At 34.2% G+C, this 24,257-nt stretch overlaps 1 non-coding gene across 1 annotated transcript; it reads left to right on the top strand.

Annotated features, from left to right (window-relative positions):
• The first annotated feature begins 22,790 nt into the window (after positions 1-22,790).
• On the top strand, positions 22,791-22,895 carry LOC117803167. Its single transcript, XR_004626865.1, has one exon. It is a non-coding gene; the product is annotated as a U6 spliceosomal RNA (small nuclear RNA).
• Positions 22,896-24,257: the final 1,362 nt, after the last annotated feature.

Here is a 24,257-nt window from a genome sequence, read left to right as displayed (position 1 = left end):
ATTAAAATACAGAATCTGTGATATAATAAAGACCTATGACTATGGCTATAGGTCAGGAAAGAAGATACAATTTTCAAGAGAGATTTATAAAATATATGCAAATAAAATTATAGAAGGCAAATGGACATGTATAAGAAGCCATTATAAGAGAAAATTTTTTTGAAAGTAGATAGTGGTGAGAACTATAAAAATGCAATGTGTAAGTCCTGAAATCAAGCCCCACGTCAGGCTCCATGCTCAGCAGGGAGTCTGCTGGAGATTCTCTCCCTCTCCCTATGCCCCTCCCCCTGCACGTGCTCTCTCTGTCTCTCAAATAAATGAATAAATCTTAAAAAAATAAAAAACATAATAATGACATCTACCATTGAGTTATACCTGGAGAAAGCAGAGAAACTATAGTGGCAAATAAATTAACTTCTCAGGCAAAGCAATACATTTTTGTAGCAATATATATATCTCCAACCATGAAACAAAACAAGATTAATTTCACAAAGCAATAGATTCCAAACGTATAAAAGCTCAACCTTCAATTGTATACACAATAGGAAAAAAAGATGTTGGACAAGGATCCATTATGTCCTATTTATAGACAAGTATAATGATAATACAAAAGACATTAAACAATGGTCACATATATAGCCATAATAATTGTGAGGATAGTAAGTAATATGTACATTGAGAGTTAGAGTATAAAGTATTCTCACTTACATTTTTATTTTATAAATGGACTAGTGGACTTAGGTGTTTTCCCCATTGTTTTACAAATATTAAAGAAAAACTCAAAAAGATAAAGTAATTTTTCTTGGATTATGCAGCTATTGTGATCTCAGGACTTATGGTTCCACCTGCTTTATGTTTAAGTTACAAACATATAGAAGTACACAAATACTGACACATTCCTAAATGGCCCCTTGGGTTTAATGTAATCCTTAGTACCAGTTTTTAGGTGTAACTCAATCACTAAAATGTACATTCTTTGATTACATTTGGCTATGTTAATAAGATTTTCTGGAAAGAGTTCATAAGTATATTTTGATGTAACCTTTTTGGAAAGACCTTCATTTTCCATTTTAAAATCCCCCTTTTTCCTTTGTTGACACTCTGTAAGTCTTTAAGTTTATTCTAAATCTTCATTCAATAAGTACTAAATTATCCATGTCTCATTAAGCCCATGCTCTAAAGTAGTTGGTGTGGATCTGCGTTTGTGTGTTTGTAATTGGTGTACTTAATATATGCCTTTCCAGCATTCTTTTGCTGAATTACTTGTTGCCTAAACTTTATCATCATCGAGTGGCTTATAACATGTTCAAATGCCTATAAGGTGTGCTAAATTAAATTTTATAAAGACAAGTGTTTTCTAAAGGGTGATTCTAACGATTTTGTATATAAACACCCACCAACACACAAAAAATGCACATGTACGTGCTCTTAGTGTTTGTTCTATTTTAACTATTAGTTTTTACTTACAGTTTTGAAAGGAGGCTATCAATACCGTCGTCACTGAGAAATGTTGTCGATGATACACCTACCTATGGGAAAACCAAATCCAGCTGTTGGAGCTTGTGACGTGTAAGATACAAGCTTGAGCTGATGAAGCATCTACCTGAATTGGGCATAAATTCATTCTTACTGGCTAACTAACCAGTTATGGTTTTCTGCGTGGAAGATATTGCTGGGCAGGATATTTCAGGAAGTGTGTGTTTTGGGTCCCAAATTAGTAGAAGGAAGGGTGAATGGCTCATTTTAGTTAGAAGTGTCTTTATTGCACACTATTTCTCCCTTGAATACTCTCTATATATGGTTCGTAATTGTCTTGCTTTGTTCTGAGAGCAGTAGTTTTATTGTAAAACAAATGGAGGGATGCCTAGTTGGGTCAGTTGATTAAGCTTTTGCCTTCAGCCCGGGTCATGATCTTGGGGTTCTGGGATGGAGTCCCACATCAGGCTCCCTGCTCACCGGGGATCCTGCTTCTCCCTCTGCCTGCCGCTCCCCCTGCTAATACTCTTGCTCTCTTTCTTTCTCTCGCTCTCTGATAAATAAATAAATTCTCTAAAAAAAAAAAAAAACACGAATGGAAGGGGAAAGATTACTGTTGTCTATCATTACGTATAAAATGAAATATATATTTTCTGGTGTATACATTGTACATTTGTTTATGGCTTTTTATTTTTAATACTATTAATTGTGCATAAGGAAATACAGAGTTCTTCATCCCAGATCATGCTGGGTTTTTTTTTTGTTTGTTTAATTTATGTACTTAATAAACTTTAGAGAAAGACAGTAGTCTCAGCATTTTCCTAGCTTGAGATCAGTATTCAAGTTAAAATTTATAATTGGACAGTTGCTAAGGTTCACTTATAATGCCATCCCTGTTCTCTTTCCTTCTGGCAATATTTATTTACCTCTTCTTTTACTTCTTTTACTCATTCATATTATATGTACTTTCATACATAGAAAGTTCTATCGTTCATAAGAAACTTTGAGAAAAAGTTCTGATAAAGTTCTTTTACTGTCGCAATTGAATGTTCTTCTTTAAAAATATTAAACTTACATGCTTATGGGCACATATTCATTGGAACAGAGAAATGAATAGCTTATATATGGCTAAAATGAAGAATTAATTTTGAGATACTATCCTTCCTATTGTTAAACAATAGGAAAACTGGTTACACGTAGGAAAAATACATGTGTCATATACAGTTTACTCATCTAATTCCCTCATCTCTACCCCATCAATATCAGTCTACAACAAGGAGTATGTTTTCCCTTGGACAAAGCAACAAGTGGAAAACAGGTATTTGAGCTTCTGAAAATAAAATACTGCCACATTGTTAGACCTTAATCTGATTATTTTCCCATTCTCTTGGTAGACTTTCCTGGTGGCAAACACTAATTTTAAGATATGATGGCAAGCGAAATAAGTCAATCAGAGAAAGACAATTATTATATGATCTCACTGATATGTGGAATTTAAGAAACAAGGCAGAGGATCATAGGGGAAGAGAGGAAAAAAGAATGAAACAAGACAAAACCAGAGAGGGAGACAAACCATAAGAGACTCTTAATCTCAGGAAACAAACTGAAGGTTGCTGGAGGGGCAGGGGTGGGGGACGATATGACTGAATGATGGACATTGGGGTGGTGAGCGCTCTGTATTGTGTAAGACTCATGAACCACAGACCTGTACCCCTGAAACAAATAATACATCATATGTTAATAATAATAATAATAAAAGATATGATGGCAATTCGGATATATACAACAGAGAACAAGAAAAAAACCCTGAGATTCATTCATATATGCCAGATACTCTGCTCTTATTCATTCATACCTAACATTTTTATCCTATTTCAATTAGCCAGGTAAGTGCTTTATATTTATTTACTCATTCACTTCTCACAATAACCCTCTGACATAGGTGTATTTTTAAGTATGTTAGATTATGCCATAGCAAGTTAATCACTAAATCTCAGATTCTTTTTTTTTTTTTAAAGNAATACAAGAAGAATTTATTTCTGTCTTATTGTCCATATCCAAAGTGAATCCAAAGTGAATTCCAGGCTGGAGATGTGTAGAAAGAGTTCTGCTCTACACAGTTACTCAAAACCAAGGCTGTCAATGCTACTACTGTCTATTCACTGGCCCCAAAGTGACACACATTACTTGTACCCGCATCTCTTTGGTCAAAGNAATCTCAGATTCTTAATACAAGAAGAATTTATTTCTGTCTTATGGTCCATATCCAAAGTGAATCCAAAGTGAATTCCAGGCTGGAGATGTGTAGAAAGAGTTCTGCTCTACACAATTACTCAAAACCAAGGCTGTCAATGCTACTACTGTCTATTCACTGGCCCCAAAGTGACACACATTACTTGTACCCGCATCTCTTTGGTCAAAGCTCATCTTATAGACCCCATAAAAGAGGGGTAGGGAAAAGAGGGGCACATACGGATGTGGTTTGGTAAACACCACTCTGTTTGATTCTACTTAGTTCCATGTTTCATAAACATGCCTCTCTTGGGGGCTATGCACATTTATTACTTTTCTTGCTTGAAATAAAAAGAGACAAAGGATGATGTTAGCCAGGATTGTATCTCTTTGACAGTACAATGAAAGCAGATCTCTGCATGGAGTCAGTTTTTCAGTTTTTCCAGTTCTAGTCTTTACAGAAGACCTCAATAGAAGACTAATAGAAGTGAATCTTTACCTTGATCCTCCTTATCAATTGATTTTTTTAACAAAAAGTATTAAAGCCAGACCCTTAATCTGATCTGTACCATAGGAGTTAGTTTTAATTTGTTACTATGTAAAGGAATATTCCACTTCAACTCCTAATGTTTAGGTTCTCCAAGGAGTTAGAATCTCACCACTGTAAATCCCCACATTTCTGGAATCTACACGTTTTGTTTTTATCATGCTGGCAAACTAACCATTCCTTCCTTCTCCTTCCTTCCTTCCTTCCTTCCTTCCTTCCTTCCTTCTTTCAATTGTAATTCCAGTATAGTTAACATGTATCATTATGTTAACTATGTTTCAGGTGTATAAGAGTGATTCAACAATTCTATGCATTACTCAGTGCTTATCATGATAAGTATACTCTTCATCCCCTTCATCTACTTTTTCTGTTTCACCACTCACCTTCCCTCTGGTAACCATCAGTTTATTCTCTACAGCTAAGAGTCTGGTTTTTTGTCTGTCTTTTTTTTTTTTTTCCTTGTTCACGTATTTTGTTTCTTAAATTCTACATATGAGTGAAGTCATATGGTATTTGTCTTTCTCTGACTGACTTATTTCACTTAGCATAATACATTCTAGATCTATGCCCATTTCTTTTTTATAACACCTTGCAAACACAGGCAATTAGAACTAGTACAAACTAGGGGTGCCTGGGTGGCTCAGTCAGTTAAATGGCCAACTCTTGGTTTCAGCTCAGGTCATGGTCTCTGAGTCCCGGGATGGAGCCCTGCATCAGGCTCCATGCTCAGTGGGGAGTCTGCTTGAGATTCTCTCTCCCTCTCCCTCTGCCCCTCCCCCCCTCATGCTCTCTCTCTCTCTCTAAAATAAATAAATAAATCTTAAAAAGAACTAACACAAACTAATAACACTTTGTTTTCCCACCTACTCTCCTATAGCAACAAGTTCTTTAGTCACAAAAGCTCTCTTTCCTATAATTTTAAATGATAGTTTAACCAACTCGTCACTGCATGACAACGATCACCTTCTTTTGAACCTCCAGTATTAGTTTCTTTGCTCTCTGGTCCCAGATGCTAAGGCAATAAATAGCATACTCTATGTTTTTGTCCAGAAAATACTTTACTTGCATTATCAACTTTGGTACGACATTGTAATATAGATGGGGTGTCAACTGTTGCTATCTACCAAACACATCCTGGTCTGGAACCCGTCTTTGACCACTCCTGAAACTCTTGTGACCTCCTTGGTTTCATCTTCAATCCTACTTCTCTTCTTACTCTACATTCATATATATATATATATATGTTTTTTTTTTTTTTTAGTGAGCACTATGATTTTTGTTGGAATAGCTATTACTATCATCCCATTTTATAGATGAAAAAACTAAGGCACAGTGTTGTTAAATTATGAGCCAAAAGTCACACAGCAAATAAAGAGTGACTCCACAGGAGCTGGTCATTATTGTAACACTATTAATTAATTTTCACAACTCAGGTGTTAGGTGTTTTTTATGTTAGGGGTTGTTATTTTACGGATAATGACTCTCAGTTCCAGCTAAGCATCAAAGACAGAATTTAAATCTGAGTATGTAGATTTTTTTGAGCCCTATCTGACCCCATGACATCAACATATCCCAAATTGGAATCAGAAAATATATTCTTCTTCCTAAAATCTGCTGCTCTCCTGTATTCTTTGGTCAAGTTAATGACACCATCATCCACAGAGTCCATAAATCTCAAAATAGTTGCCTCTTTCTTCTGCTAAATTCCTCTTATTCAATGAGTCACACATTCAAAAGGACTCTGGCATCTGTATGCGCCCTACAGCTTCTATTTTGTCTCGTCTTTTCTGGTTTAGAACCTTATCTCTTATTTCTGTTGAAGCATGGTAGGGGCATCCCACAGTCTTACCTGTTTATAGTCTCTTCCTGGAAGTTATAATTTTAAAATAAAGATTTGGTATATTATTTTCCTTTGTAAAAAGCCATCAATTAATGAAATAGAAAGAGAAACCAAGAAAACAGTCTCATTTACAACTGCATGAAAAAATAATAAGATACCTGGGAATAAATTTAACCAAGGAGGTAAAAGACCTGTACTCCAAAGCTATAAAACACCAATGAAAGAAATCGAAGATAACACAAACAAATGTAAAGATATTCCATGTTAATGAGTGGAAAGAACCAATATTGTTAAAATGGACGTATTTCCCAAAGCTGTCTACAGACTTAATGCAACCCCCATCAAAATACCAACAACATTTTTCATAGAACTAGAACAAATAACCCTAAAATTTGTATGGAACCACAAAAGAACCCAAATAGTTAAGCAATCTTCAAAAAGAAGAACAAAGCTGGAGGTATCACAATCTTAGATTTCAAGACAAAGCTGTAGTAATCAGAACAGTATGGTACTAGCACAAAAATAGACCCATAGATCAATGGAACAGAATAGGAAATACAGAAATAAATCCACACTTGTATGGTCAATTAACAACAAAGAAGTCAAGAATATATAATACAATGGAGAAAAGATAGTCTACTCAACAAATGATGCTGGGGAAACTGGGCAGCTACATGCAAAAGGATAAAACTGGACTACTTTCTTACACCATCTGCAAAAGTAAGCTCAACATGGATTAAAGCTCTATTGTGAGTCTTGAACCATAAAACACCTAGAGGAAAACATAGACAGTAACTTCTTTGACATTGGCTGTAGAAAGTTTGTTTGTTTTTTAGACATCTCTCCTCAGGCAAAGGAAACAAGAGCAAAAATAAACTACTAGAACTACAACAAAATAAAAAGCTTTTGCACAGTGAATAAAATCATCAAGAAATCAAAAAAGCAGCCTACTGAATAGGAAACAATATTTGCAAATGATATATCCAATAAGGAATAAATAACCAAAATGTATAGCAAACTTATACAACTCAACACCAAAAACACAAATAATCTGATTAAAATTGTGCTAAGGGCCCAAATAGGCATTTTTCTAAAGAAGACACAGAGATAGCTGACAGACACATGAAAAGTTGCTCAACATCACTAATCATCAGAAAAATACAAATTAAAACTGCAATGAAGTGTCACTTTACACCTGTCAGAATGGCTGGAATCCTGAACATAAGAAACAAGTGCTGGCGAGGATGTGGAGAAAAAGGAATCCTCATGCACTGTTGGTGGGAATGCAAATTGCTGTAGCTGCTGTGCAAAACAGTATGGAGTTTCCTCGAGAAATAAACTAACATTACCATATGATTCAGTAATCCTACCAGTGGATATTTACCCAAAGAAAACAAAAATAGTAATTTTAAAAGATATATGCACCCCTAAGTTTACTGCAGAATTACTTGCAATAGTCAAGATATGGAAGCAAACCAAGAGTCCATCCATAGACGAATGGATAAAGAAGGAGTGATACACACACACACACACACACACACACACACACACACACAAAGAATATTATTCAGCCATAAAAAAAGGATGAAATCTTTACATTTGCAACAACATAAAGGACATAGAGAGTATAATGCTAAGTGAAATAAGTCAGTCAGAGAAAGACAAATATCATATGTGGAATTTAAGAAACAAAACAAACTAACAAAGAAAAAAAAGACAAACATAGACTGATATACAGAGAACAAACTGGTGGTTGCTAGAGGGAAGGTGGGTAGGTACATGGCAAGATAGACAAAGGGATTAAGAGTACACTTATGGTGGGGCGCCTGGGTGGCACAGCGGTTAAGCATCTGCCTTCGGCTCAGGGCGTGATCCCCGGCGTTATGGGATCGAGCCCCACATCAGGCTCCTCTGCTATGAGCCTGCTTCTTCCTCTCCCACTCCCCCTGCGTGTTCCCTCTCTCACTGGCTGTCTCTATCTCTGTCAAATAAATAAATTAAAAAATCTTTAAAAAAAAAAAAGTATACTTATGGTGATGAGCACTGAAAAATGTATAGAATTGTTGAGTCATTGTATTGTATATCTGAAACTAATATAACACTATATGTTAATTATACTTCAATAATAATAATAATAATAAACACTGACAGTGCCTTGCTTCTTTTTGTCATAGAATAAACTCTAAATTTCAGTTAATGGGAGTGTGTAGTCCCCCTCAACTAAGGTGGGGAAGGCTATTGTTTGAACAAGTTTCATGAAGAAATATCAGTTTAGGACATAAAACGTGCATAAGACATCAAAATGGAGCTTTCAAGTCAGAATTTAGATGTATTAGTCATTATGATATGGATTTTATTGAAATCTAGGTAAACAAAATTACACCACCAAGGAAATGAGCACTGGGAAGGAATGACTGGTGAAGTAGGAAGAAAACCAAGAGAGAGAATGGCATCCAGGAAGACAAGGGGAGTAAGTATAACAAAGAGGATGGCTCAGCTAACTTTTTAAAATACTGCTGGTAGGTCAAGTAATATATAACATGTGATATGTAATGTTATAATATAATAATACATGATATACATTGTATCCTAAATATGTCTATATTCAGAATTGAAGCTTGAATATACAGAGTGCCTGGAATAGAAGTTTTGGCAAACCTAGGAATTCCAAAGCTTGGTTGAAGTGGACAGCAGAGGGAATCAGATGAGAGGAAGTGGAGGCAGGGAGTGGAAACACCAATTTTGAGGTGGAATTTCGATGCCAAAAAGGAACAAAGAAATGCTGTGGTAGCTGCTAGGTGAAAGCAGATCGGGTGTTCTTTTTGAGAAAGGTGACGTATACAAAATATGGAAGCTTCATCCTGATGGTAGCAGTTCTTTTAAGAGAGAATTGATGAGGTGAACAAAATGATGATTAGGAAGGAACTGAGGGGTGGGTGTGAGGACCCAGAACCCTATACCACAGTGAGGCTACTGCCTTTAGACAGAAGCTTGGAAGTTTCATCAACAGTAAGAGAGAAAGAACAGAATGGTCTGTAGATACTGCAGGCTGGTAGGTGTGGTCAGCAGCCCTAGATGTTCCCTCCTGGTAATTTTTTTATTTCTCGGTGAAATAGGAAGTAACACTACCAGCTGGAATTAAGGTAAGGGAGGGAATTGATGAGCAAATGGGAATTTATCTGTGAGGTTATAAATTGAAATAAGTAACTTTTTTGGAATTTTTAATTCTTGTGTGTGTGTTTAGATCATGATTAATGTGTCTACTAACTTTATACCCTCAGCACTAAAATAACAATAGCTCACATGTCTTAGGTACTTATTATTTGCTAGGCAGTATTCTGAGTGCTGCATGTGAATAAACTAATTTAATCTTCACCAAAAAAATCTGAGTTAAGGAACATAATATCACATTGTACAGGTGAAGAAATCAAGACATTAAGAATGATACCTTACCCAAGTTCACACATTTAAAGAGAGAAACTGGTAAAATGAAAAAAAATGAAAGGAAACTGTCTCTAATATGAATACATTTCATGAGGACTCCAGGAAGACTGAGAGACTTCAGAGGTCAATGTTGAAGTATCAGGCACTTTGGTTAAGTCAGGATGTGACATTTTTGCAGCAGCATTTTAGGATACCAGTGCTGCCCCCATCGCCCTGTAAGTGGCCACGTATCTAAGCTCTTCTTAAGGATGTTTCTGTATCTGTAAACAAGCACCAGGGTCAGTGTGGTCAGATGTCCCTCATAAAACAAAGTTTTCAAATGTTGCCTGAAACCATCCAACAGAGAAAATCTAGGTATGTTCCTGGAGGTTAGGGTGTGCACCTTAGTACCTTTGATATCTCCAGCAACTTGCAAATAGTAGGAACTTGTTGATACTGATTATAAGGATGATGATGTTGTGGCTTTTTAAATTCACACCTTTATGTGCAGATAGCAATCACCTTGAAAGACTGATTGCTAATGTTCAAATTGCCTTTTGTGCAAAGCTGACAAATTTTCGACCTAATTGCTGTTGGCTATGTTTTCAGAAAGGTAGATCTTAATAATGACATTTAATTTTTCTTTTTTTGAACAAATGAATGAGTTTCAAGACTGTTTCTACAAAGACAGAGCACTATATAAATTCCACATGAAAGCAAGGCCTAATTTAAAAAATAATACCCTAATGATGGCTAATTACTTCCTTGAGAATAAGCAGCAACCTAATTAGTCACCTTTATCTTCATATGCACCTGGAATTGCTATTGTGAATAAAGCATACAAAGCACAGTCCATTATAAAAACAATACTCTGCAGTGGGGCAACCGAGAAGGTTGGGTTAGGTAGGCAAGGTAGTTTATGACAAATCATTGCATTTCTAATGGTATTTGATCCATTTTTTAGGGAATTGATAAAATAATTAACAGAGTTTGGAAAACTTTCCACTACAAGTTACAAAGAATTATTTAAGAGCTAAACATAAAACATTTCCTATAAAGCTAGATAAAATGCAGTTTAAGGAGACAGCATGTCTGTCCGTGGCAGACATTTCTCTGCCATAGCAAATGGCAACTATTAACTCCAAACTTTGAGATTTTATCCAGAAAGAACTTGGAAATCTTTTCTCAGTCAGATAATGTCTTCTCAGAAATGGGCTGTGGACAGGATAGATTAACCAAGCTGACAACTCCTCAAATGAGTTTCTGGAGGTGAGCCTTTGCAGACAGAAAGGAAAATAAAAGTTTCTATGTCTTCACCACTGCCACAGTGAATGGCTCAGAAATCAGTTTGTACCATCTTCTATAAAATTCAAAGTGAGAAAGTCAAGGCATAGTCTCTCCTTGGTCACTGCAGAAGAGCTAGTTCTCACCTGTATTATTAACACTGTAAATCTTTAGAAATATTCCAAGTGGTCATTCTATCCAAGTGAAAACAATTCTACTTCATGGCAAATTATAAATAAATTACCATAGGAGGTAAAAGCAATCTTTCTGATTAGTACTGGACATTTCTGAGCAGTTACTTTTTATATTTTGCAGCTTTTCTGAGTAGTTGCTTTTAGAGATATTTTGTTACCAATTGCTTTGTAATAGCTTACCACAAATTTAGCAATTTAAAAACAACATGCATTTATTAACACTCAGTGGCTGTGCACCAGGACTCTGGGAATTGCTTAGCTGATTCCTGTCCTTAGGGTCTCACAGACTGTAGTCAAAGCCATCCAAGGCTGGGTTCTCATCGGTGGGCTCCAGTAGGAAAGGATCTGCTTAAAAACGACTTCTGGTTCTTGGGCAGAATTCATTGCCTTGTAGCTGCAGGACTAGTGGCATTATTTTTGCTGGCTGGAAGCTGAAGAGCACCCTCAGCTCTTAGAGGCTGTCCAGAATTTCTAGAGACCCCCAGTAGTTAGTTGCCTGCCGTGTGGAATTCCCCAGCCCCGCCACAAACTTCATTAATCCAGCAAGGAGAGTCTTTAGACAAGTGGGCTGAAAGACACAATCTTATATAAAATAGCATGATCACTGGAGTGACTTTCCATCACTCTAGCTATATTCACTTAGTTAGAAGCATGTCCCCAGTCCTCACTCACTTAAGGGGAGGGGAGTAAACATGGCCACGAAGACCAAGTAGCAAGGATCTTGGGAAGGCACCCTAGGAACTGTCTGGTCTTGTCACCTATTTATCATGGGGGCACTTTACTTCCCCTCTGTTCCAGCAAACGAATTTTTGTAAATTCTTAACTACCACTAAGGAATTGTGGACACTTTTATTTAGGAGGTTTCTTGAACCAGTCTGCATATTAAATTCTCAGTTTTCTATAATGACTCTTATGCTCCACCATCTTCTAGTCTCCTGCCTTTTCCACCAGGACCAAGAGCACATTGTCAATTCAAAAAAAGATTACAGCCTTTCGCGGGTTCTTAACAGCCCTGTATAGTCAAGACAAATAAGAGTCCAAGAGGCCCGGTTACAGGCACAGCCTTTAGACCTGAGCCAGTCTCTCAATGATGTTGATCACATTGTCTTTTTCCTTATTTTCCTCTTAGGGCAACCTCTGCTAACTACAATTCAATTCTTTAGGCTGCTGAATTTTGCCTTCCCTTTAGTAACTAGAGAGAGAAAATCTTTCAATTGATCCTTGGAATTGATCGGTTATCCAAGAAAAAGCTTTAGCACAAAGAATTTGCCCCAAACCTCTGGATCCCTACCCCTTTTTATTTTCTACTAGTAAACTTGGCTTTTAAAAAAATTGATGTTCACATTTTTATACCTGCCACTGCTCCTGGCATCTAGGAATGGCCTGCTTAAAAAAAGAAAATTCTCTCCAAATAAACCACAAATGACTGGAAAATTATTTGGTAAACTATAGCTTTAAAAACATATAAAATGCTATTATTTTCTGATTATTAAGAAAATCATTTTGACATTTAGAGTATTTCAATTTCTATGATGATCAATTATAGCAAGAATTGCTTACTGGTCTATTCTTAGTTATATGTCTTTAGGCCACATTCCATGTCTCTAAGCAGCACTACACTTCATTCTGAAAAAAACAATCACCCAGCCTTCTCTGAGGAAAAGACTCCTCTCTGTCTATTCACAACATGCATCTTTGGGTCTTTGACAATTTAATACTGACTTCAGACTCACTGCCATTGACATCCTCCTCCTCCCTCTCCCACCTGTGCATATTCTTTAAGCACCTATTGGATACACTTCAAGCATTCATTTTCTAATTTTAAAAGCTGATTTTAGTCCATCATATTGTTTCTTCTCACTCTGATCTTCTAATATAATAGCTAGGTGAATTTTCTCTAGTGATTATATAATTCTCACCTTGGATTTCATCTTTATTTAGAGGCTCTAACACCAATATCCTAAAATAATTGTAAGCAGAGTCTTCTTTTCCAAAGACTAGTCTTCCTGTATATAATAATATATTAAAAAATATTATTACTTTGGCTTATAGGTGGAATAGCTTCAGCTCTATTTATATGCAGAACAATACAATGATCACATCCACAGTACACTACAAAATCGAGTTCATCAGCTTCCTTTGCTGTACTTTTATTTCCCTATAGCATATGACTCATGAACCTACATGCTCCAACTCAGAGTGCCTAAGTTGAAAACACACACTTTGGAACCCTTTTCTCTATTGTTCTCCTAATAATACTGACCTCATCAAGCAGACCAGCTTCCCTGTTCCTCATGAGCTCTCTGCCAAGGAACTCTACTGGCACTCTGCAACTTATCTTCAGTCCTTACACTTGGGTCATATTCCCAGGCCTTTTATGTCCCATATTTCGGATGACATTGGTTCATGGCCCCAGATTTTGTTGAGATTTACTTTTAGTAATTAGTAATTCTTCCATTGAAAATGCATAAATTAGGGTGGGACAATGGGTGAAATGGGTGATGGGGATTAAGGAGTGCACTTGCCACGATGAGTACTGGGTGATGTATGGAATTGTTAAATTACTATCATGTACACCAGAAGCTAATATAACACTGTATGTTAACTGTATTAGTATTAAAGTAAAATTTTTAAAATGCACAAATTATGTGAAAATTTCACTGAGGCTGCCATGTTGCATAACCCCATGGCACATATATATTATAGGATTAGTCCCTGTGGAGTTATGCAACATGGTGGTCCTGTCTGAGCAGTATCTAGAACATAATTAAGTATAAATGGAGACTTGAGCAATTTTTTTTTCTTTTGCATATGGCCTGGCTCAGCTAACTAGCCCATCTTTTCCAATTATCTGTTAGTTATCCCTTCAACTGGACTAAGAAGGTGAAATCTCAGTTAATATTTCTGTCCGTAGATTTTTAAAAATATTAATTAATTAATTACTATAAGAGGTGACCTAGTTATAAATTATTAAATGAAATTAAGAGTTTTGAGGGTTGATTATTTGCAGAATCTGGATGTGTACATGGTAGCAGAGAACATTAAACTCTATGCCATGTTTCATGTCTTTCTTAGTCTCACAAATACATGGGATGCTCAATCTAAAATTGCTGGACTCCATTAACCTTATTTCTGAAATAAATAGAGAAAAGAGAAAAAACGTGGCCACTATGTGAATCTTGGGTAGTATCTGGTCCCCCTGGAAACAGATTTGGATCCTGATATGATCTAACAGGCCACAGATCTATGCAGCATTTTATCTTGTGTTAAGAAAAGAAAGAGAAAGAAAGAAAGAAAGAAAGAAAGAAAGAAAGAAAGAAAGAAAGAAAGAAAGAAAGAAAAGAAAGAAAAAAAAAGAAAATTGAAAGGACATGCTCAGTTCTGAAAAGATACCTTAAAATGTCTGAGGTCCTATGAATGTAACCAAGAATTACAGTAATAATCTATGCTGGTATAATTTTACATTTCATTGATCAGCCTTTCCATCTGGGTTTATATTCTCCTGTGAATCAAGTGGCCATCAGTATGTTTTCTGTTGAACTGTGAGTACAGTCTAAAAATCATAATGCTGATACATTTTAGGATGCTTTGATAAATAATTATTAAAATGTGATTTCTGGATTTAGTGACAATGTTTCTCTAATTAATTTTGCTCCAAATTAATATAAGAAAAGTGTAGTCAGTTCAAGAATGTGACCAGGAGTCTTAGTCTCTAGTCTCTTTATATGCTTTTTGAATCGAGGTACATTTTCCTCTCACTTTCAGTTTCCATGAGGAAGAATTTATCCCTAAACTGATTTCAGGCCAGTCTCTTCACCCTTTTCCTTATGTGGCCAAGGAAGAGATAAACGGACTTCTCTAACTAGCAAATTTGGAAAAGAATAACTTAGAAATCAAAGCTGACCTCCATCCTGCTCATTGCTCTCAGGCATTAGCTACTCTCGGGAGCACATTTTCTCCTTAGATTTCCTACGCTGTAAGTTATGCAAGGGCCTGTCTTACAGCATTGTCCTGAGGGTTCAAAGTAAGGGAGAGTGGAAATGATGAGTATAGGCATCCTGTCATCTTCTGGACTTTAAAGTATTTTTTAGCATTTTATAATTAAATGTGTTACTTGTAGATCTTTGGTGGATATGTACCCTGTAATTAATTCCTTTCTATTTATAATTTGCTATGAGGTATTTTTTAATAATAAAATAATGCTAAATTTTATTAAATGATTTTCTGCATCTAATGAGATCGTCCATCTTCTTTTTTTCATTTTTCAAAGTAAGCTTATGTTAAACTGCATTCATACATTTGTTTTTATTGTACCTAATTTAAAACCTACATCATGTACTTGGAATAATCCCAAGTGTGTCATATATATATATATATATATATATGTTTTTTTTTTTTTGGTTTTGAATTGTTAGTTTACATTACTTTAAGAATTTTCCAATTTATATTTGTAAGATTGGTTCTTTTTTTTCCCCTCTATGTTTTGATTGTTGTTTAGAATTATGTGTTCCTTTGAAAGTACATTGTAAATCACTCACAAATTTAAATCTAGACTAAAATTTATCTTGTGTAAAATTATAAATTAACGATTCAGTTACTTTAATGAATTTCGAACACTTCATGGTTCCTGTTTCTTCTTGAAACAACATTATAAATGTAAATTATTCTCACAATTGTATCTTTGTGTTCTAAATTATTAACATTTATTCATATATATTGTTACTCATATTCTTCTTTCTTTTATTTCTGCTTCTTTTCATTTCTTAATTTGGGTGCTTAGTTCATTTACATTAATTTTCCTATTATAAATGGAGCATTTAAAGCTATATATTTCCCTTTTATTTCTGCTTTAGATTTATCCTAAGTATTTGATAAGTTTTTCTTATTATTCATTTCTAAAAATGCTGTATTTCCCATTAGGATTTATTCTTAGATTTATTTATTCCTAGATGTAAATCCCATTAGGGTTTATGCTTAGTCTATTTATTATAAATTTGACTTACTATGTCATATTGGTGAATGAGACCTTTTTACCAATATGTGAGCATTCTTTTTCTCTGGTTTTAATTTATGCCTTAGCATTTACTTCTTTTCTTGATATTGCTATACCCTTTTGTTTCTGTTTATATTTGCCCAACACATTTTTTCATAAATTTACTTTCAAATTTTTTGTGTAATTGTGTTAAATGTGTTTTACCTATAAATATTTTAAAAGTTCGATTATTTTTTATCAAGCCTGAAAACCTTTGACTCTGGAAAGATTTGCCATTTTCACCAATGTGACAGCTGGTATATTTAGACTAAATTTTACCTTTATGCTTCTCAGAGTTTGTTTTTTTGTGTGTGGTCACTATCATTCTTTTTGACAATTTTTCAGAAATTCTTTTAGTAAAGTTTTAATTGTAGAACATTCTAAGATTTTTAACTTTTGAAAAAATACAGTTTTTCATCTTCATTCTTAAAACAGAATTTACTTAGCATATATTATGGATTGGTGATTATTTTATCATAGAATTTGAAGATATTATTCTACTGTCCATGGCTTTTTAAAGTTTTTTTTATAAATTCTTCTGCCAGCATAATTCCTTGGTAGTAATGTCATTATGTGTTGGATACTTGTAAGAATTTCTCTTAATCATTATTGCTGTGCAATGTCATAGGCTGTGATTGGAATTCATTGTGATATCTGAGGATCCATGTCTTTCGTCACTCTGTCTTTATACCTAAAAGTTATATTTTTTTCATTTTTGGGTGGTCCCTTTTCCCTCTGGTGACCTTCTTATAGTTTTGACATCATTGTTCATAATTTTAAGCCTAATAATATTTTAGTTTATATCTTCTATTTAATATTTACTAATTATATGGGTTTGAGGATCTGATTTTCCCAATTCTCCCATTTGTCCAATCTGTGGGCTCTAGCTCATAGAGTGAGGATTGTTTCTGAATGTCTTGCTTATAATTGTTTTCTATAAATTTACATCCATTGGAATTTTCTGTATAGAAATTATATAAAGTCTGGTTCTAGAGTGTATTTCACCAGAGAGGATCAATATTTTGAATCTTTTAGATAGTCAAGGATACGATCAATCCAAACCACTTTTATTTTTCTTTTAGGGGTCTGTGGCGAACATGGTGTGAAATTTTTCCAACTTTGGGTGAATGCTTATGGTTAGAAATTTTCTGAGATGTTTTTCCTGCTTTTCTCTGTTCTATCCAGAGCCCAGCTTGAGAAAGTCAAGTAGCCCTCCATCTCCCCTCAAGGACACTTCATTCCCTTGACTTTACAGAGAAAGTACCAGGTCAGATCTTCCTCCTGCTTGTTACTCAGGCTTCATATGCTGTCACTTTCATCCATTTAAATGAAGGCTCTAAGAGAACAGACATCCCCAGAGGCCTCTGAGGACACCAGTGCTCCAGTCCTTGTCTTGTTTCTGGGTTCTTGCTTCATTTTTGCACCACTGCCAACAACTTTCTTTAATTTCTCCTCAAGTCAACTATACATTTAGTTTTTATTTTGTATTTTTATTCATAACTTTACATATCCTATACCTGGAGAGTTTGCTTGGACAATAATTTGCCAACTTATTAGAAAGGAACTGCCTAATAATATTTAATATTAAAATAGATGAATACCTTTTTTCTCTAGGAATCTCATGTGCAGGATATCTAGATCAATATTGTGCAGAACCTAGGGTAATTAAGAAAATCTGCAAAGAAAAAGAAAGAAAATCTGCATGATTTTCCATAATTTCAGTTTTAATGATATGGAATTTCCCTTTCTGAGTTCCTAAAGAGTTGAGTATTAGGATTTTCATATGGCTTAATTTAAATACATATTTTATATATATTGAAATGCAGGAGAATTAAATCAGTTGGGTTAAGAGAGTGCTAAAATAATAAACCAACTGATCATTGCAATATATTAAAAATTACACAAATGTATTAATGTGATCTAATAATGACACATGTTTTTTTCAGCCTGTTTCTTTTTTTTTTTCTTTTTTTTCTCTGGTGCCTCTCCCTTCCAATACTCATACCACAGGAGACTGATGTCAAACACTTACTAGTCATATCTCCATATTTTTCTCTGTTCTCACAGAATCATACACAAATATATATATAAACATGTGCATGTATGTATATATATAACTTTCTGCATTTCATCATTTAATACCTCACAAATATCTATGCATCTATGAAAGTCACCAAGATAGCTCCAATTCTTTATCATAGCAGCCTAATTCTCCATTGCATTAGAATAACACATTAGGTTCAATTATTATATTAATCATCACATTCCTTGATAAGATATCATGTTCCAGCATAATTTTGTTTTAGACAACCACCATTATATACTGATTTAAGAGAGACGAGGGTAAATCAGTATTTGGATAGCCCTAAATATAGTTATTGAAGCTATTTGTCAAGGTCTGAGTTTTTGAAGATAAAATTCCCATTCTATTCTCATTTAAAATGTTTGGCAAGACATGGAAAAAAACTTAAGTGTCCATCAACAGATAAATTGATAAAGAAGTTGTGACACACACACACATACACACACTAGAATATTCATCCATAAAAAAGAAGAAAATCCCATCATTTATGACAACATGGATTGGTCTTGAGGGCATTATGCTAAGTGTCATAGTCAGACAGAGAAAGATGAATCCTGTATGATCTCACTTATACCTGGAATCCTAAAAAACAAAACAAAACAAAAATAACAAAAACCCTCATAGAAAAAATGATCAGGTTTGTGGTTACCAGAGGCAAGGGGTGGGGGATGGTGATTTGGATGAATGTACAAACTTCCAATTATAAGACGAATCAGAGCAAAGGATATAATTTGCAACACGACTAGTTAACACTGCTCTATGGTATAGTTGAAAGTTTTCAAGAGAGTAGAATTTAAGTCTTCTCATCACAAGGAAAAACAATTTTTTTTCTTTTTCTCTTTCCTTCTTTTTTTGTATCTACATGAGATGATGGATATTAACTAAACCTATTTTGGTAATAACTTCACAATATGAGTCAAATCATTATGCTGTACCTCTTAAACTTATACAGTTCTGTAAGACATTTATATTTCAATAAACCTGGAAAAAATAAAAGTAAAAAAACCCCACAAAAGCTTGATTCAAGATTGTGTCTTCTATAGCTTCTGAGGCAAGAAGAGCCAACTTACTCTGCATATTTCTAATTAAAGATTACCTAGATTTATGACTGCTTGATACTGCTACTTAGGGGATTTTCAATATCAGACAGTTCCAAAATTGTTTCAACAAAGAAATTTTTGTTGTTGCTGTTAAATCAGACTATGTTCTTTGGGGTATAACCTTTGTAAAGTTGGAATCTGTTTTATCTCTGTGGCAATCTTCTAATTGGCATACAGTACAAAAATTGGTGGTTTGTGTGTGATTAAAAAATCTGTTAGCAGTTTTATTGAAGTACAATTGACATGCAATTAATTACACCTTTAAAGTGTATAATTATGTCAAAATTTTGACGTATGTATGCACTTGTAGAACATCACCATAATCAAAATAGTGAACACATTCTTCACATCCCCAAATTTTCTCATAATCCTGATGTAACTCCCCTATCCTTTCTTTCTGACCCACTGTCTCTCCTGTCACGCAGGCAACTGCTGATTTACTTTGGATCACTATAGATTAATATATATAATTATGGATTTTAAAAATAAATATTAAAGTATGTATTTCTTTTGTCTAGCTTCTTTAACTTATAATGAATTTGAGGTTCATTTATGTCGTTACATTCATCAGCAGTTCATTCCTTTTTATAACTGAGTAGTATTCCATTGTAGGGATCACAATATACTTATCACTTATCACTTTTACTTCTTCATTGATATTTGGATTGTTTCCAGCTTGGTGATATTGCAAATAAAACAGCTATAAATATTTATTTGCATATGTGTCTTGATATGAACATAAGTTTCCATTTGTCTTACATGAATACCTAGAAATGTAATGGAGAAGCAATATGGTCAGGCATTCCCACTGGCAATTTATGAGAATTTAAAAGTTGTACCACATCCTCACCAGTACTTAGTTTGGTCAATGTTTTTATTTTAGCCATTCTAATAGTTGCGTGTAACAACACTATGGTTTTGATTTGCATTTCTCTAATGAATAATCATGCTGAGCCTATTAATGTCTTCATATGAAAAAATAAAATGTCATCTTTGGTGAAGTGTCTAAAGAACTTTGGTTCATTTTTTTATTAGGTTGTTTGCTTTCTTAATATTGAGCTTCAAAAGAACTATATGTATTCTAGATATAAATCTTTTATCAGATATGTAATTTGCAAATATTTCCTCTCTGTCATGGTTTGTCTTTTCCTATCTTAGCAGTCTTGGCTAATTTTGATGAGATCAAACTAATGGATTATTTTTGTCTTTTATGGATTTTGCTTTGGGTATATGTATATCTAAGAAATTTTTGCATTACCAAGGTCAAAACATTTTTCTCCTAAGTTTTCTTGTAGAAGTTTTATAGTTTTATGAAACAAATTTAAGCCTACAATCAATTTTGAATTAATTTTTTTTATATGGAGCAAGGCATGGATAGTTCATTTTGTGCACATAGAAAACCAATTGTTCTAGCAAAGGTGTTGAAATAACTTCGTTTCTCCGCTGAATTGCCTTTGCATCTTTGCTAAAAATCAATTGAATATATACAAGTGGGACTTTATCCAGGCTCTCTATTCCATTGATCCTTTCTCTATCTTGACATGAATATGATACAGGCATGATCATTGCAGCTTTATAATAAGTCTTAATACTAGCTGATAAAAGTCTTTCAACTTTGTTCTTCTTTTTTCAAAGTTGTTTTTACTCTTCTAGGTACTCTGCATTTATATATGAATTTTAGAATCATCTTGTCAATTTCTAGCAATGCAAAACCTGCTGAGATTTTGATAGGGATCACATAGAATTTCTAGATCAATTTAGGGAGAACTGTCATCTTAGCAAAATTGAACTGTCCAAGCCCTAAAAACAGTATAACTTTCCACTTAGGGCTTCTTTAATGCCTCTCAGTGATGATTTGAGCATACAAGCCTTGCATGTCTTTAGTCAAATTTATCCCTAGTATTCAATATTTTTGATGGTCCTCCATTTTAATTTCAACTTCTTTATTTTATTGTTTGCACATAGAAATACAGTTGATATTTTAATAATGAATTGGCATCCTGCAAGTGTGTTGAACTACCTTATTAGTTCTGGGTTTTGTTTTGTTTTCTTTTGTTTTTTGGGTTTTCTTTTGTTTATTGATTGATTGATTGATTGATTGATTTTTATTCAACAGGTCTTTTTTTACTTAGACAATTCCAAATCCTAGATACTTTGGCTTCTCCAGACTCTCACCGACACCTGCTCAGCTCAGGAAGACCACTAACTAGCCTTTGCCTTTGTTTTCCCTTCCTGTATTGTTTCTGGAATATTTCTCCACTTAGAAATTTGGGACAACAGTAAGTTTTCTTGTTTATTTCTCCCAGAAAACACTCCCCTTTTTGCCTAATATCCAAAGTTATCTTGAGAATTGTTGTTTTATATATTTTTGTCAGTTTCTTAGTTGTTAGTTGTTTGAAGAGGAATGATAAACCTATACCTGTTATTCTAATTTGGCCAGAAACAGGAATAGGTATAGTATGTTTTAATCTATATAAAAGTTCACCTTTTGTCCTCAATTTTCAAAAAGAAAAAAAGATTCACATACTGTAACATCCTCTTTTAAAGTCTATAATTGAATGGATTTTAGTATATTCATATATTTGTGCAACAACCACCACTAATTCCAGAACATTTTCATCATATGAAAAAGAAACTCTTTCAATCACTAATCCACTGTCTCTATGGATTTTTTACACTGGCCATCTCATATACATGGAATCATGCAACATGTGGCCTTCCTGTCTGATTTCTGTCAGTAAGCGTAATATTTCAAGTTGCATCAATGCTATGGGATGAATCAGTAATATATTGTTATGGTTAATAAATATTGCATTATATGTACATACCACACTTCACTTAGCCTTTAATCAACGGATGGGTATTTGGGTTGTTTGTACTTTTTGATTATTATAAATAATGCTACTATTAACGTTCCTGTGCATAGTTTTTATAGACATATGTTTTTAATTATTTTGAATAGATACCTAGAAATATAATTGCCAGATCATATGTTTAATTTTGGAGAAACTGCATGACTATTTCCAGAGTGACCTTTTGTTCCCTTTGCATGATAGCCTGGAAAATTTTCTACTCCATAAACTGGCTAAATTTTGTAGCAACCGTAAACACAAGGTTTATATGACTGTACACAGATGGCACACCTGAGTGAGTGGAAATGGATGAAAAAAAATTGCAGCACTAAATAAATTTCAGACTTTTGAAAAAAAAGGATAATCTTTTTCATTACATAGCTGACAAACTCTGAGGTCACACTGCTTTACCTCAGTACTCATGTGGAACAAAACAATGTGAATACCTAGGCTGGTGAATTTAGTCTGTAATAATATTCTTCTCTAGAGACAAAGAAACAAATAAAATGTCTTCTTTGTAATATCTTCTTTGTAAAGTATGTGAAAGCTTGTCTGTGGCAGAATTAAAAGTGGACCTAGAGTTAAGAGAGTACATTTTAAATATTCTCACAATAAATAGCTAAGCCAATAAATAAATAAATAAATGGTAACTATGTGGCGTGATAGATATGTCAATTAGCTTTACTATGGTAATCATTTCAGATGTATACATATATCAAGATATCACGTGCTTGCTTTGGCAGCACATATACTAAAATTGCAGCAATACAGAGATCAATGTGGGCCCCTACTCAAGGATGACATGCAAATTTGTGAAGGGTTGCATAGTTTAAAAAATGAACAAAATATCATATTGTACATCTTAAATTTACACAATTTATTTTTATTTGTCAATTATACTCAGTAACACTGGGGGGAAAAAGATGAACCTAGAACCTCTTGTTGCAAGAAATCCAGACTTTAAAAATGTCTAGGTTAACTTTTAAAAAGGAAAAGGAAATTGTATTGGCTTAATTATGGTTGAAAAAATTAGTGATTACAGTTTGTTGAAAAAAGCTGAGTAAAGTAAAAGAATCATGCATCTTTGTCTCTGACAATGAACAGGGAAATGTAAGAAAAAGACTCCTAAAAAGTAGTTGTAAAACATAGAAGATTTTCCAAATCAGTCCATCCATAGTGCTATATGTTAATCAGACGAAAGTTGTTAAGTCTTATCTTGGGGCTAATCTAAGGTTTTGGTCCTACTCCAGTTGAATATCTGGAAGGACACAAGAAAATGTTTGTAGAATGTTAAGTGGTTGGAAATGTTCAGAAGAAGAATATTTCTATTGTCCTAGGAGAGAGAAAGAAATCCATGTTAAATTGTTGAAATAGAATGTGTGAAGTCAGTGAATTCAGAGGAACGAGTCTCTGGTTTCCAAAGAAATGGAAAACATAAGGATGAGAAATTTCCAGAATTATAAGGAATGAAGTAATCTAAGAATCTAGTAAGAGTTTATTCAAGCAGAGTTAAAATCTCAGTAAAGACTGAAACTGCACTTGTCCATTCCCTGTTGCCTCAGCAGTAAGCCCTTCCCTCCCACCCCCCTTCACTTTATGGTAAAGCATTGTAATAAAACAACTCATGTGCAATGTAAAAAATGGATTAATTACAGGGACACCTGTTTAGTTTGGATAGCTCCATATTTAAGGAGAATTGGGAGAAGAAATTGGGAGGGGTTAGTTATATAGAAAATAAATAATGCCTTGAGGAAAATAAACTAAATTTTTATGTAAAAAAGTTTAACATCACCGTACAATGTTAAAGGGAATTTTGTGCATGCTGTATATCTAGTTACTCCAGTCTGAATCTATGTAAGTATTAATCATGTGATTGTGTGTCCACATTATAATCATTTGTTTTTGGTGTTTCATCATCTTCAGAAGGCATCTTTGAATTTAGAAAAGATAGACGCGCATGCCAACTGCACATACTATTTTGCTTTGGAAATCTCCATATATCAAATCCTAACTATTATGGCATAAATTCCTCGGTACAGGCACCATATTTTGTACAACTGCTTAATGTTGCATGAGGCTGTACCATGGTAAGTGTAAAATAAAAAGTTTTGAAGGATAAAGAAATAAATAGATTCAATTTTAGGACACTTACATTCTACATGCAAAAACTGAACTTGGTAACTCAAGAAGTATT

This window comes from Ailuropoda melanoleuca, chromosome 7, assembly GCF_002007445.2.
Source record: "Ailuropoda melanoleuca isolate Jingjing chromosome 7, ASM200744v2, whole genome shotgun sequence".
NCBI classification, from domain to species: domain Eukaryota; kingdom Metazoa; phylum Chordata; class Mammalia; order Carnivora; family Ursidae; genus Ailuropoda; species Ailuropoda melanoleuca.
Note: the sequence above shows the minus strand (reverse complement) of the source record. Positions and strands in the feature narration are given on the sequence as shown.